This window comes from Urocitellus parryii, chromosome 3, assembly GCF_045843805.1.
Source record: "Urocitellus parryii isolate mUroPar1 chromosome 3, mUroPar1.hap1, whole genome shotgun sequence".
Taxonomy (NCBI): Eukaryota; Metazoa; Chordata; class Mammalia; order Rodentia; family Sciuridae; genus Urocitellus; species Urocitellus parryii.
The window spans coordinates 18,048,120-18,060,763 of record NC_135533.1 but is presented as its reverse complement, the minus strand read 5'-3'; the positions used below and the strand labels follow the sequence as shown (position 1 = coordinate 18,060,763).

Sequence of the window (12,644 nt, the reverse complement as noted above, 5' to 3'; positions counted from 1 at the left end):
GCTGAGAACCAAAAGCCGCCTCGGCTCCCCAATAGAAGAAATTCTCGAAAGAGAATCGGCGCTGGCCGCCGCGCTGCCTCCTGCCCCGCTCCCTTTTCCTGGTGGTAACTGCTGTGGCGTAGAGGGGAGAGGGAGGAAGAGAAGGAGGAGGAAGGTCGAGGAGGAGGAGGAGGGTGAAGATGAGGCGGGGGGTGGGGAGAAAGGGGGGTGCGGCCTGCACAGTCCCAGCGAAGCCTCCGCTCTCTCGTAGCCGGTCAGCCCCGGGTTTCCCCTAAGCCCAACCCCGCATAGACTCACCCGCCTGCCTTGCCTCGCTTTTCCCTTAGCCGACTCCACGCGCTGCCGCGTCCTCACAAGAGACCACTGAACGAGTGTCGGGGGAAAAACTCTTCAGAACCGAGCCTGATTGCTTCAGCGAGTCCGACCTTTACGGCTGAGAGAGAGACTCTCAGCTTTCGGTGGGTTCCACAGCCAGACGGGCCACCATCTTACATTAGGGTAAGACTCCTCCGGCCTCCGGTGCGCAGGCGCACGCCGATCCGACCGGGAGGGGCGGGGGAGGGGCGGGACCAGCGGCGGGCGGCCGAGTGGGAGGTTGCGGCGGCCGCGCCCGCAGCACCCTGGGAGTTGTAGTCCTGGGAGAATAACCGCCCAGGGGCAAGCCGGGAGTTGAAGTCCTCACTTGAGAGGGCAGCTGGAATCGCCCACCTCACGTGGCTGCGGGACCAGCGCCTTTCTTCGTGTTTTGCTTTCTTCTCTCCCGCGTGTGCGGCTTCAGTGACATTTGGTCGGTGGTTTTCGGTAGTATTTTTGTTTCCTCAGTGTTTGCTGAAATGTGAGAAACCAAAACTCGGGGCAGACTTAACCAATTTGGGGGAGCCGAGAACGTCTCTTCTCTGCCCCGCCCACCACAGATAGGTATCTAAAGGGGGCGGGGTGGAGATGGAGGCAGTTTGGGGGTAAGAAGAGCGCGGGATTTGATCTAGAGCGAGAGTCTGATTCTGGCTTGGCGTCTTACTGAGAAAAGTGAGCGTTAATTCGTTTCTCGGTTAACCAGTTTGCGCTTTCTGGAACCATCAACCTTGATCCCATTCTTAACCGTAAAACCTCCCGTGAAGAAATACCCTAAATTGTCGTGTGCACATTGCCGAAGAGGACGGAAGACCCATGCACTTAAAGTAACATGCGTTTCTGTTTATGTGAATTTGATAACAGTTGCAGGCTCTGATGCAAATTATTATTAATTCGGAGTCCTGCCTGCACAGCCGTGTGTGTCAAATTCATAAACTCCGCACACTTCAACACATCCCAAAGAGCACAAGAATGCAGTACCCAGGAATCCTCAATCACAAAAATTAGTCAATTTATCGATCCCTTTCGGTTGCCTCCTAGAATTCTGGTGAAAGTGGCGCTCAAAGCAGTCGGTTTTACTTATTGCGTGTGTTCACCCATACTCATTTACCTCCTCCTGGGTGCCCAGCACTACGTTGCTAGTACAGCTGTAAGCAAAATCACAAAATTCCCTGTCCATATTCTAGTGTGTGTTGTGGTTAGGGAGAGAGGAGGGGAGGCAATCGATTTTAAAATTACATGATTAAAATTGCATATTCTAAGGAAAAAAAATTTAAATCGGGAAGAGAGGAGTATGGAGAGGTTGCAATTTTAAATCCATGAATCTAATCTCATAATAAGAAGCCCTGATTTTGTTCTTTAAAAAAAAAAAATCAGTTTTCTGTGTTTCAGCTTCTTCATCAAATCTAGAGATATCTGGTGAAAATATATGAATAATATGCATTTTACCATAATTTTGAAATTATAGAGCCATGAAATGATCATCTGGCAAGGAAACTTGGGAAATCATTTGGATTCACCTTTAGGTAACTAAATGCCTAAATGTTCAGTACAGGTGACCTGTATTTTTTGATGTGCTTATATATACATACATATGTATATACATATAACTAGTTTATAGTGGCTAAACAAAGTAGTAAAAAGAAAAAAAAAGAATATTTCCATTATTAAAGATTCAACCAGTAAGAATTGTTTAACATAAGAACTGGAAGGGATCTTAAGCATCGCCTAATCTGCTGACAACTGATACCTCTATTTTATTTTATTATTATTTAATAAATTAGTATCAGAGATTGAATCCAGGGGCTCTTTATCTCTGAGCTACATCAGCCTCCCCCCCTTTTTTTAAGACAAGGTCTTACTAAGTTGCTGAGGCTGGCCTTGAATATGTGATCCTCCTGCCTTATGTTCCCAAGTCCCTGGAATTACAGGTGTGCCCCACCATGGCTGACTAATACCTCTTTTTTTAAGTAAATATTTTCATAATGTCCCCTTGATGAGCCTGAAGTGAAATTCAAAGGTAATATAAACTATTTACATTTATTATTTTGTTTTAAATCAAAATTGTACTCTTTGAAGTACAAAGAAAAGAATTTATAATAAAGTTATGTTTTAACATAAGTGTCAAGCATGACTATTCTAGAAAATATAATGAATTTATCATGTGCTAGCATTTATTAATAAAATCCCCATGAATGTGAAAGCTATATTATTAACTTGACACAGTATGATGTTTTGGCTGCCTTTGTGGAATAACACTAATCTGTCCTCATTGTACTATAGTTGCATTCCTAAAATATTTTCTGTTAAAATTAAAAACAAAAACAACTTTGTGTTCATACGTAAATTAAGTTATATATTTTAGGTACAGATAATTACGAACTATTTTTCACCTATGGTGGAACATTTAATAGTCATGTGAGATACAAAATAGTTTCCTTCCTGAGGAACAGGACCAAATTTTGCAAGAAGCCTAGCTACTTGGTTTCTGTACTCTAAAGGTCAACAGTACCTCCCAGAGTATCCAACACTAGGGGGCATTGCCATTCCTATCTTGAAAATCATTCATTGTTGGAGACTGACATTAGAGAAGTGACAGTTCTTAGGTCACCAACTAATCAGTAAGAGTTACTACCCTCTCAGACCAGTGCCTCAATTTCTTACATATTTTATGTTTTAATGTGTATGTGCATAATTTCATATAGACTTATCCATATAACAATTATCAAAACCACATGAATACATTTCTATATAATAACAGAAAATAGTGGAAGGATTCATACACATCAAATATTTAATGTGTTGTCAGTTACTAGGAGGATTATAATTAAAAAGAGGTAGAGGGATTATAATTAAAAAGGGGTAGAGGGAATTTATGTGTATGAATCCATTTTATCCTTTTTAAAAAAGAAAAAAACAGATCACTCTGCTGTGTGGAGAATGGATCAGAGAATGGCAAGAATGAAAATGGAAAAACTAAGCCGAACAAGGTAGTACATGCCTATAATGGAATACTACTGTATCAGCAACTTGGGAGACTGAGTCAAGAGGCTCACAAGTTCAAGGCCTGCTTCAGTAACTTAGTGAGACCTCTCTCAAAATCTAAAATAAAAAGGGCTAGGAAATAGCTCAGTGGTAAAAGGCCCCTGTATTCAACCCAAAGTTCTAAAAAGAAAATGAAATAACAAATTGAAAGAATATTTCAGTCAACCATATGGTAGCTTTTATTGTGGTGACAGTGAAGGTAGAAAAAAGGTGATGGATTCATGACATATGTCTGAGACCAAAATAATAGGACTTGGTGATAAACTGGTTATGAATGACTCAGATTTTCTGGCTTAAATGCCCTAATAGATGGTGACTTCTTTGGTAAAAGGAGAATGGTGAGTGTTACAGTAGCATCTGGAGAAGGTAAGAGAACAACTTCTGAAGTAAAACAGCAGGCGTTTAGGGAAATAATGATTTCCCACTTGAGACTGGTAAATTTAGAAATCCTGGTAAGTGGTTGGGAGTATAGCTCAGTGGTAGAGTGTGTGTTTAGCATGTACTAGGCCCTGAGTCACCAAAAATAAAGAAAGAAAATTATGACAGTAGTATTTTGCCCAGCTTGGTTTTTGTTTTCCCCAGTGATAATGCTTACCTTCTTGGATTCTGCCATAGAAAGGACATATGGGATAACCTAGGTTGGAAACAGAAAATGAGAACGAGGGAGGTTTACAAGGCAATTATTGTTGTGGGTGGTTTCCCATTTTTTTAACCTTTTTAAATTACTAATATATATTTTAAATACCATTTTTTAAGTTATATTCTTGTGATATTGGACAAAATAAATAATCACTTTTATGTCTCTTGTTATTGTCAGACTGCTTTAATATTAATAAACACTAATGCCACTTTATTTGTGGGCCTTTTTCCCAAAAGGCCTATTAATTTTGGGTTTTATTATTGTTTATCATTTTTTAGTTTTAATCATTTAGTGAATATTGAAGTCTTGAATACTGGATATATGATAGTATGCAAAGCCTTAGGCTCTCTCAAAGATTTAGGGTTTGAAAACACAGACAACAAACAAAATAATAAGCAAAATACTTGTATGTTGTCAAAATATTAAAAGGGAAAAGAAATATCAGGAGGAGACTACTTTATATTGGAAAGCCTCTCAGAGAGATAACTGAATCTCAGATTGAAAGGATTAGAAGAGATTAAACATTTAAAGAATGACCTGAGGCTGGGGATGTGGCTCAAGAGGTAGCGGGCTCGCCTGGCATGCGTGCGGCCTGGGTTCGATCCTCAGCACCACATACAAACAAAGATGTTGTGTCTGCCGATAACTAAAAAATTTTTAAAAAATTAAAAAAAAATTTAAAAATAAAGAATGACCTGTACCAAGACCCCAATGTGGGAATATGTTTACCATGTTCCAGAAATGGAAAGTTAACCAATAAAGTTAGTGCAAGGCAGAGTGGTAGGAATGGGATTAAGGAAAAAGTTGAGATTCATATTATGCAGGACTTTATGGGAAACCTGGATTTTATTCCAAGTAGAATGAGAGACAATTGAATAGTAAAGCAAAGGAGTGACATGACTTTACCTTTTCTTTCCAAAGATCACAGTGGCTGCCACGTGGACAATGGATATGAGATGGTTAGCAGAGTTAGAAGTGGACAAACTAGTTAGGAAACTACTGCAGAAGTACAGCTTGGAGATAAGGTATGACTTGGACCAGGTCAAGACAACAAGTAGGGTGAGGCAAGTGATGCATTTACTTTGGACATAAAATATAAGGAAGCATCAAAAAACTCAGTAATCACAGAAAACAATATTGTGGTAAACATTTTTAAAAAACAAAATTTATGCAAAATTTGAAATGAACAAAACAGTAATACATGAAGATAGCCATGGTGGTGCAGGCCTGTAATCCTAGTAACTCAGGAGGCTGAGGCAGAAGGATTGCAAATTTGAGGCCAGCCTAGGCAAAGTAGTAAGACTGTGTCTCAAAATTTAAAAATCAAAAGGACTCTGAGATTGTAGCTTTGTTTAATCTGAGTTTAATCTCCAGTACTTAAAAAAAAAAAATCTAGCCCTGAATTTACACTTTCCTCCCTAATCCAGTCCTGGTTCTAATAAAATCTTAACCAAAACAGATAGCTGGCTTTCAGGCCATAGTTTGATGGCTTGATTTTTTTTTTTTTTTTTTTTTTTTTTTTGGTATCAGGGAACTCAACCACTGAGCCACATCCACAGCCCTATTTTGTATTTTATTTAGAGACAGGATCTCACTGAGTTGCTTAGCGCCTCACTGTTGCTGAGGCTAGCTTTGAATTCACAAGCCCCCTGTCTCAGCCTCCCGAGTTGCTTCGTATAACATCAGGCATGTTCATATAACCTCAGGCATGGTGGCACAGATATAATCTCAACATGCAAAAATCAGTAGGACCGAATCAATAAATGGGCCAAGGACCTGAACAAACACTTCTCAGAAGAGGATATACAATCAGTCAACAAATATATGAAAAAATGTTCATCATTGCTAGCAATTAGAGAAATGTAAATCAAAACCACTCTAAGATTTCATCTCACTCCAGTCAGAATGGCAGCTATTATGAAGACAAACAACAATAAGTGTTGGCAAGGATGTGGGGAGAAAGGTACACTCATACATTGCTGATGGGACTGCAAATTGGTGCAGCCAATATGGAAAGCAGTATGGAGATTTCTTGGAAAATTGGAAATGGAACCACCATTTGACCCAGCTGTCCCTCTCCTCGGTCTATACCCAAAGGACTTAAACACAGCATACTACAGGGACACAGCCACATGAATGTTTATAGCAGCACAATTCACAATAACTAAACTGTGGAACCAACCTAAACGCTCTTCAATAGATGAATGGATAAAAAAAATGTGGCATATATACACAATGGAATATTACTCAGCAATAAAAGAGAATAAAATCATGGCATTTGCAGGTAAATGGGTAGAGTTAGAGAAGATAATGCTAAGTGAAGTTAGCCAATCCCAAATTACCAAATGCCACATGTTTTCTTTGATATAAGGAGGCTGATTTATAATGGGATAGGGAGTAGGAGCATGGGAGGAATAGATGAACTCTAGATAGGATAGAGGAGTTAGAGGGGAAGGGTGGGGTTATTAATGATGTTGGAATGTGATGATCATTATTATCCAAAGTACATGTATGAAGACACAAATTGGTGTCAATATACTTTGTATACAACCAGAGATTTGAAAAATTATGCTCTATGTATGTAATAAGGATTATAATGCATTCCACTGTCATATATAAATAAAAATAAAATAAAAATTAGTAGGATCCCACATATCAGTGATGATACAAAACAGTATAAAAAATTGCAAGTGTTGGGATGGGTGGGTACAGGACAATGGCAGAATACTTGCCTGGCATGTACAAGGCCTTGGTTGGGTTCAATCTCCAACCCCACAAGCAGTAAAATTTGTTAAGTTTTGTTTATAGGTTTTTAGCAGTCATTGAGATTTCTGGCCTCCAGTAATAGCATAGACGATGAATCTGACCAGACTTTCTTATTGTGCAAGGGACTCAGAGGCATACACCACTGGTTCTGCATAGTGTAAATGTAAAGATTTAGTGGAGAAAAATAAATTGCTGGCAGAAATGTAAAAAGATACTATTCTTTATTATCTAATAGATAACACATGCTTAAGTCTGACATAAGTAAACCAGGTGTGTCCCCATTCCCAGAGGGGGAATGCCAGTTTATAGGTCTATTCTTTGTGATTCTTTTTCAGTGTTGCTGGAGATTGAACCCAGGGCCTAGTGCATGCTTGGAAGGTGCTTTACCACTGAGTTATGTCCCCAAAGCCATCCTGCATTGTTTTAACTTCATATAGAGACTGGAAATAGGGAGTCTCTAGGCAATTATATAAAAATAAGAACTTCCTGACTGGAAAAAATGACCTTGTCAGAAAGGAGAAGCTTCTGGAGCTCAGGTTCTGTTGAAAGCCCTTTTTTCTGTTGAGGGAGTATCTTGTTAGGCTACTTGTATAAATAACAAAAGTGCTTCCAAGATAACTGCCTGGCCTGGTGATGCACGCCTGTAATCCTGGCAACTCCAGAGACTGAGGCAGGAGAATCATGAGTTCAAGATGAACTTGGGCAACTTCAAGTCTGTCTCAAAGTAAAAGGGGCTCGGGAATGTACCTTGGTAGTAGAGCACCTCAAGGTTCCATCCCTCCTATGAAAGGAAGGAAGGGAAAGGATATAGTGGCTTATAACAACAGTCATTTGTCCTTTCTCATGCAACCTCTGGGCAATTGGGGATCAGTGGATGTGAACCAGGCTCATCGGGGTGGCTCTGCTGCAAACTGCAAATCTAGCTGGATTGGCTTCTCTTGGTGTGTTAGGTTCAGGATTGCTTTCATGTGTGTTCAGGGGCAGTCACTTCCTGAACAAAGTTGTTCACATGGCTTAGATACAGGAGGGCAAGCCCTGATATGCAAGCACATGTCAAATTTCTCCTTGCACCACATTTGGTAGCACTTCAGTAGTCTAAGCAGGAAAAGAGCTGGAAAGTTTAGGGAAAGTAGTGAATATTTGCTGAATGATTATCACAATAACAAAAGAGGGAAAGGATTGGGTATCTAGGACCATCCAGATTTGTCTTTTTCATTCCACTTTCTGGTTCTTGGAGGCTCATTAAATATAAGTCCCTTTGACCTTTCACTGAAGACAACTATAAAGAAGTTGAATGAATACTAGAAGCATTTACTGAAAAGCATCAAATACATAAAAATATAATAGGCTTTGAACTGAAAAAGAGTTGGAACTTAAAGAGTAAATTGAAGTAATTTTTGTCCACGGGGCATTTAATCTCTCAAAAAGGCATCTGAGTCATATGGCTACCTTGGGCCAGTGGCTAAAGGTAAAGGGTTCTGCTGGCCAAAAGCAAAGATTCTCCATCTTTATTTATTTATTTATTTATTTATTTATTTTTGGTACCAGGGATTGAAATCAGGGGCACTTTGTCACTGAGCCACATCCCCAACTTTTTTTTTTCACAATACCTTTATTCTATTTTACGTATTTATTTTTTTTTAGTTGTAGTTGCACACAATACCTTTATTTTTATTTATTTTTATGTGGTGCATCTCCATACTGCTTTCCATATCCCCAATCCCATTTTGTATTTTGTTTAGAGCCAGGGTCTCATTGAGTTGCTTAGTGCCTCGCCATTGCTGAGGCTGGCTTTGAACTTATGATCCTCCTGCCTCAGCCTTCTGAGCTGCTGGGATTACAGGCGTGCACCACCTCACCCAGCTTCCATTCTTTTTTTTTTTTTTTTTTTTTTAAGAAAGAGTGAGAGAGAGGGAGAGAGTGGGAGAGAGAGAGAGAATTCTAATATTCTAATATTTATTTTTTAGTATTTGGTGGACACAACATCTTAGTTTGCATGTGGTGCTGAGGATCGAACCCGGGCCGCACGCATGCCAGGCGAGCGCGCTACTGCTTGAGCCACATCCCCAGCCCCATATGTGGTTGGATTTTCATCTATTGTATTGCTAGTTTTCTGTTTGTTCTATCTTTATTTTTTTTGCCCTTTTTTGCTGCTTTCTTTTGTATTAGATATACTTTATTCCATTTCATTTCCACTATTGGTTTATTCTTTTTTTTTTTTAGTGCTGGGGCTCAAAATTAAGTCTTGCACATGCTGCTAGGTAATTAGGTAAGCACTCTATCACTGAGCTCAGCCTTAACCCTTAGGTTTTACATCTTTAATATATCTACCTTTAAAAAAATAAAAAATTGTGTGTATTTACATATATGTAACAACTCCCATCAGTATATACAATTATAATGTACCAGTACAAAAATGTTTGAAAAACTTTTTTAAAATCTACATTTTAGCCAGGTGCAATGGCACATGCCTGTAATCACAGCAGTTTCAGAGGCTGAGGCAGGAGGATTATGAGTTCAAAGCCAACTTCATCAACTAAGCAAGGCCCTAAGCAACTCAGTGTGATCCTGTGTCTAAATTAAAAAAAAAAAAAAATACAGGGGCTGGGGATATAGCAAAGTGGGTAGAGTGCTTGCCTTGCAAGCACAAGGCCCTGGGTTCGATCCCCAGCACCAAAAAAAAAAAAAAAAGAAGAAGAAGAAGAAGGGGCTGTAGGGCATAGTTTTGTAGCACTTCACAGACAGCAAAAGCATCTTGCATTAGAGGTATAGCTCAGTGGAAGAACACCTGCTGACTTTGCCCAGGGCCCTGGATTCAATCTCCAGCATTTTACAAGCACCAAAAAAAAAAAACAAAAAACTTATAACAACATATTTCAAATTCCTCTTTGCCATTCTTTGTCATATATTTTGTTTTATATAAGTTATGAATCCCCAATACATTACTACTCTGAGATTATAAGAATAACAAACTCGTTTTGAACAACCAACATTAAAAAAATAAATAGAAAAAAAAGAAAAAAAAAAGAATAACAAACTTAGTTTCTCCTATACTCTCACAACACAAAATATTTCTGTAACTTCCAATGTGTGCAGGTTTCACACACCAAATAGTCCTTCATCAGGGGACATCATCTGGATGTCCTCTAATTCAGTTCCTAAAACATGCACATAGTATCAGATTCAAGTTTTAGGGCTCAGTCCCACAAGACTGCCCCCCCCATATCAGATGTAAATCTTTTTTTTAACTTCTATTTTTTTATATTTATTTTTTAGTTGTAGTTGGACACAATATCTTTATTGTATTTATTTTCATGTGGTTCTGAGGATCGACAGATGTAAATCTTAAGCCCCAGTTTGTCTTACCTGTGCTTCTCACTAACCCAGTATTAATCAGGATTCCCACAAACCTCTCCTTGGGTTCCATTAATGCTAGAGTGACTCACAAAACTCAGAGAAACATTTATTGACATTCACCAGTTTATTATAAAGGATATTACAAAGAGTACTGATGAAGAGATACATAGAGTAAGGTATGGCAGGAGGGGTGCAGAGCTTCCATGGTCTCTACTGGTACACCATCCTCTAGGAACTTAGTGTGTTTCCCTACTTGGAAGGCCCCTGAACCCTGTCTTGTTTCGTTTATATATGGATATTTCTTTAGTTAGGCATGGTTGATTAAATCATTAAATCATTGGCCTTCGGTGATCAGGTTAACCTTCAGCTCCTCTCCCTTCCCTGGAGGCTGGTGGGTGAGACTAAAAACCCCAGCCTTCTAATCCTGCCATTGGTCTTTCTGTGAGCAGCTCCCATTCTGAAGTTAGTTAGAGGCTACCAGTCATCAGTCAATTGATTAGTACACAAAAAGGCATTTTCACTTTGAAGATTCTCAAGATTTCAGGAGTTATATACCAGGAAACTGGACAAAGACCAAAAAATATATTTCACAATATCATTTACTATTTTTGCTTCAGACATCAATTATCTCTTTAAAAAATTACTTTCATGGGCTGGGGATGTGGCTCAAGCAGTAGCGCTCGCCTGGCATGCGTACGGCCCGGGTTCCATCCTCAGCACCACATTCAAACAAAAATGTTGTGTCCGCCAAAAACTAAAAAAAAATAAATAATAAAAAATTCTCTCTCTCTTAAAAAAAAGTACTTTCATGTTACCATTTGTTGAGCTCGTTTGTTCATACAGATTTGATCTCTATCATACTTCCACTTGAAGAACTTCCTTTAAACATTTATTGTAATATATAATTGTTCTCTGTAATTCCCTCAGCTTTTGTTAGATTGAAAAAATATATACATATCTTTTTGATACCAAGAAGTAACCCAGGGGCACTTAATCACTGAACTACATCCTCGGCTCCTTTTTATTTTTTTATTTTGAGACAGGGTCTCACTAAGTTGCTCACTAAGTCTCCCTAAATTGCTGAGGCTGGCTTTGAACTTGCAATCCTCCTGCCTCAGCCTTCCGGATTCCTCAGCCTTCTGGGATTACAGGCATGCTCCACTATGCCCAGCTACATTGACATATTTTTTGAAAGATTTTTTTTGAGTCAAAAGATATCTTTGCTTTTCAGTAGTTTGGATAATGTGTCAGCCATAGGGGAGCATCACTCATATGTCCTCTGAAAAGAACCTGCTGCAGAGAGCATAGCTGCCTCATAATCGTACCTATCATGCCTTTTAAAAATCTACCACGGGCTGGGGATGTGGCTCAAGCGGTAGCACGCTCCCCTGGCATGCGTGCGGCCCGGGTTCGATCCTCAGCACCACATACAAACAAAGATGTTGTGTCCGCCGAAAACTGAAAAATAAATTAAAAAATTCTCTCTCTCTCTCTCTCTCTCTCTCTCTCTCTCTCTCTCTGTCTTTCTCTCTCTAAAAAAGTGGTTTAAAAAATACAGCATCCCTTCATTAAAAAAAAAAAAAATCTACCACTCCCTTCAGAATCAGTCAACTGCAGAAAGCACTGAAGGCACATCTTAAGCATCAGGTTGGAGAAAATACACTATGTTTAGTATGTTGTCCTTCTAGATGCAGTACATACATTAAACTAGAGTCCATGTGACATAGTGTCACCAAGAGAAAGAGAAAATGGGTTTAAAAATTTAGGGTGAAGCAGAAGTGACCTCATTTGCCACCACTCCCACTGGGTTCCCATGTTGAAGGCTGGGCTCTGCACTGTTAATGGTTCTGGTACCCACAAAGGCCATTTGCTTGCTGGAGGATATAAGCTTACCAGGGCTCAATGGAACTATAAGGTACTGCTGCCACCAGTGCACTTTGAACTCCTTATGATCAGGAACCAAAAGTGAGAAGAATCCCCATCTTCCTGACCTAATAATCAGTTCCATCAACATCTAAAAAAAAAAAAAATCTTAAAAAAAAAAACAGGGTGCAAGGTGATGAGCAGGAGTGGCCAGGATGGTAGCTGATATTAAAGAGTAGGGGGAGAGGATAACAGCCAAATTACATGAATTCTGAAGTTGATAAAAGGAAAGAACAATAGAAATCTGTTCCCTGAAATATGCAGGATATAAAAATAAGCACCTTCTATTTCCCATATTGTGGTATGCTTAGGGTACATTTATAGTTAAGAGTAGTAAATAAAGAAAATGATCTGGCAAGATATTGAGGAGGCTGGGGATGTGGCTCAGTTGGTAGCGCTCGCCTGGCGTGCGTGTGGCCCGGGTTCGATCCTCAGCACCACATACCAACAAAGATGTTGTGTCCGCCGAGAACTAAAAAAAATAAAATATTAAAAATAAAATTCATATTCTCTCTCTCTCTCTTTCAAAAAAAAAAGATATTGAGGATACTTGTTGACCACA

General features: G+C 39.3%; 1 protein-coding gene and 1 long non-coding RNA gene across 10 annotated transcripts in view; one reads left to right on the top strand and one right to left on the bottom strand.

Moving 5' to 3' along the window:
• Positions 1-538, bottom strand: part of Cnot4 (CCR4-NOT transcription complex subunit 4) — a 126,845-nt gene extending 126,307 nt beyond the window's left edge. For all 9 annotated transcript variants that reach the window (XM_026398549.2, XM_077795936.1, XM_077795937.1 and 6 more), the window contains exon 1: positions 298-538. The gene's annotated coding sequence lies outside the window, so the exon portion shown is untranslated. The remainder of the gene's footprint in view (positions 1-297) is intronic.
• The window catches only part of LOC113189665 (uncharacterized), a 173,128-nt gene that overhangs the window by 37,238 nt on the left and 123,246 nt on the right, over positions 1-12,644 (top strand). The window lies entirely within an intron of this gene.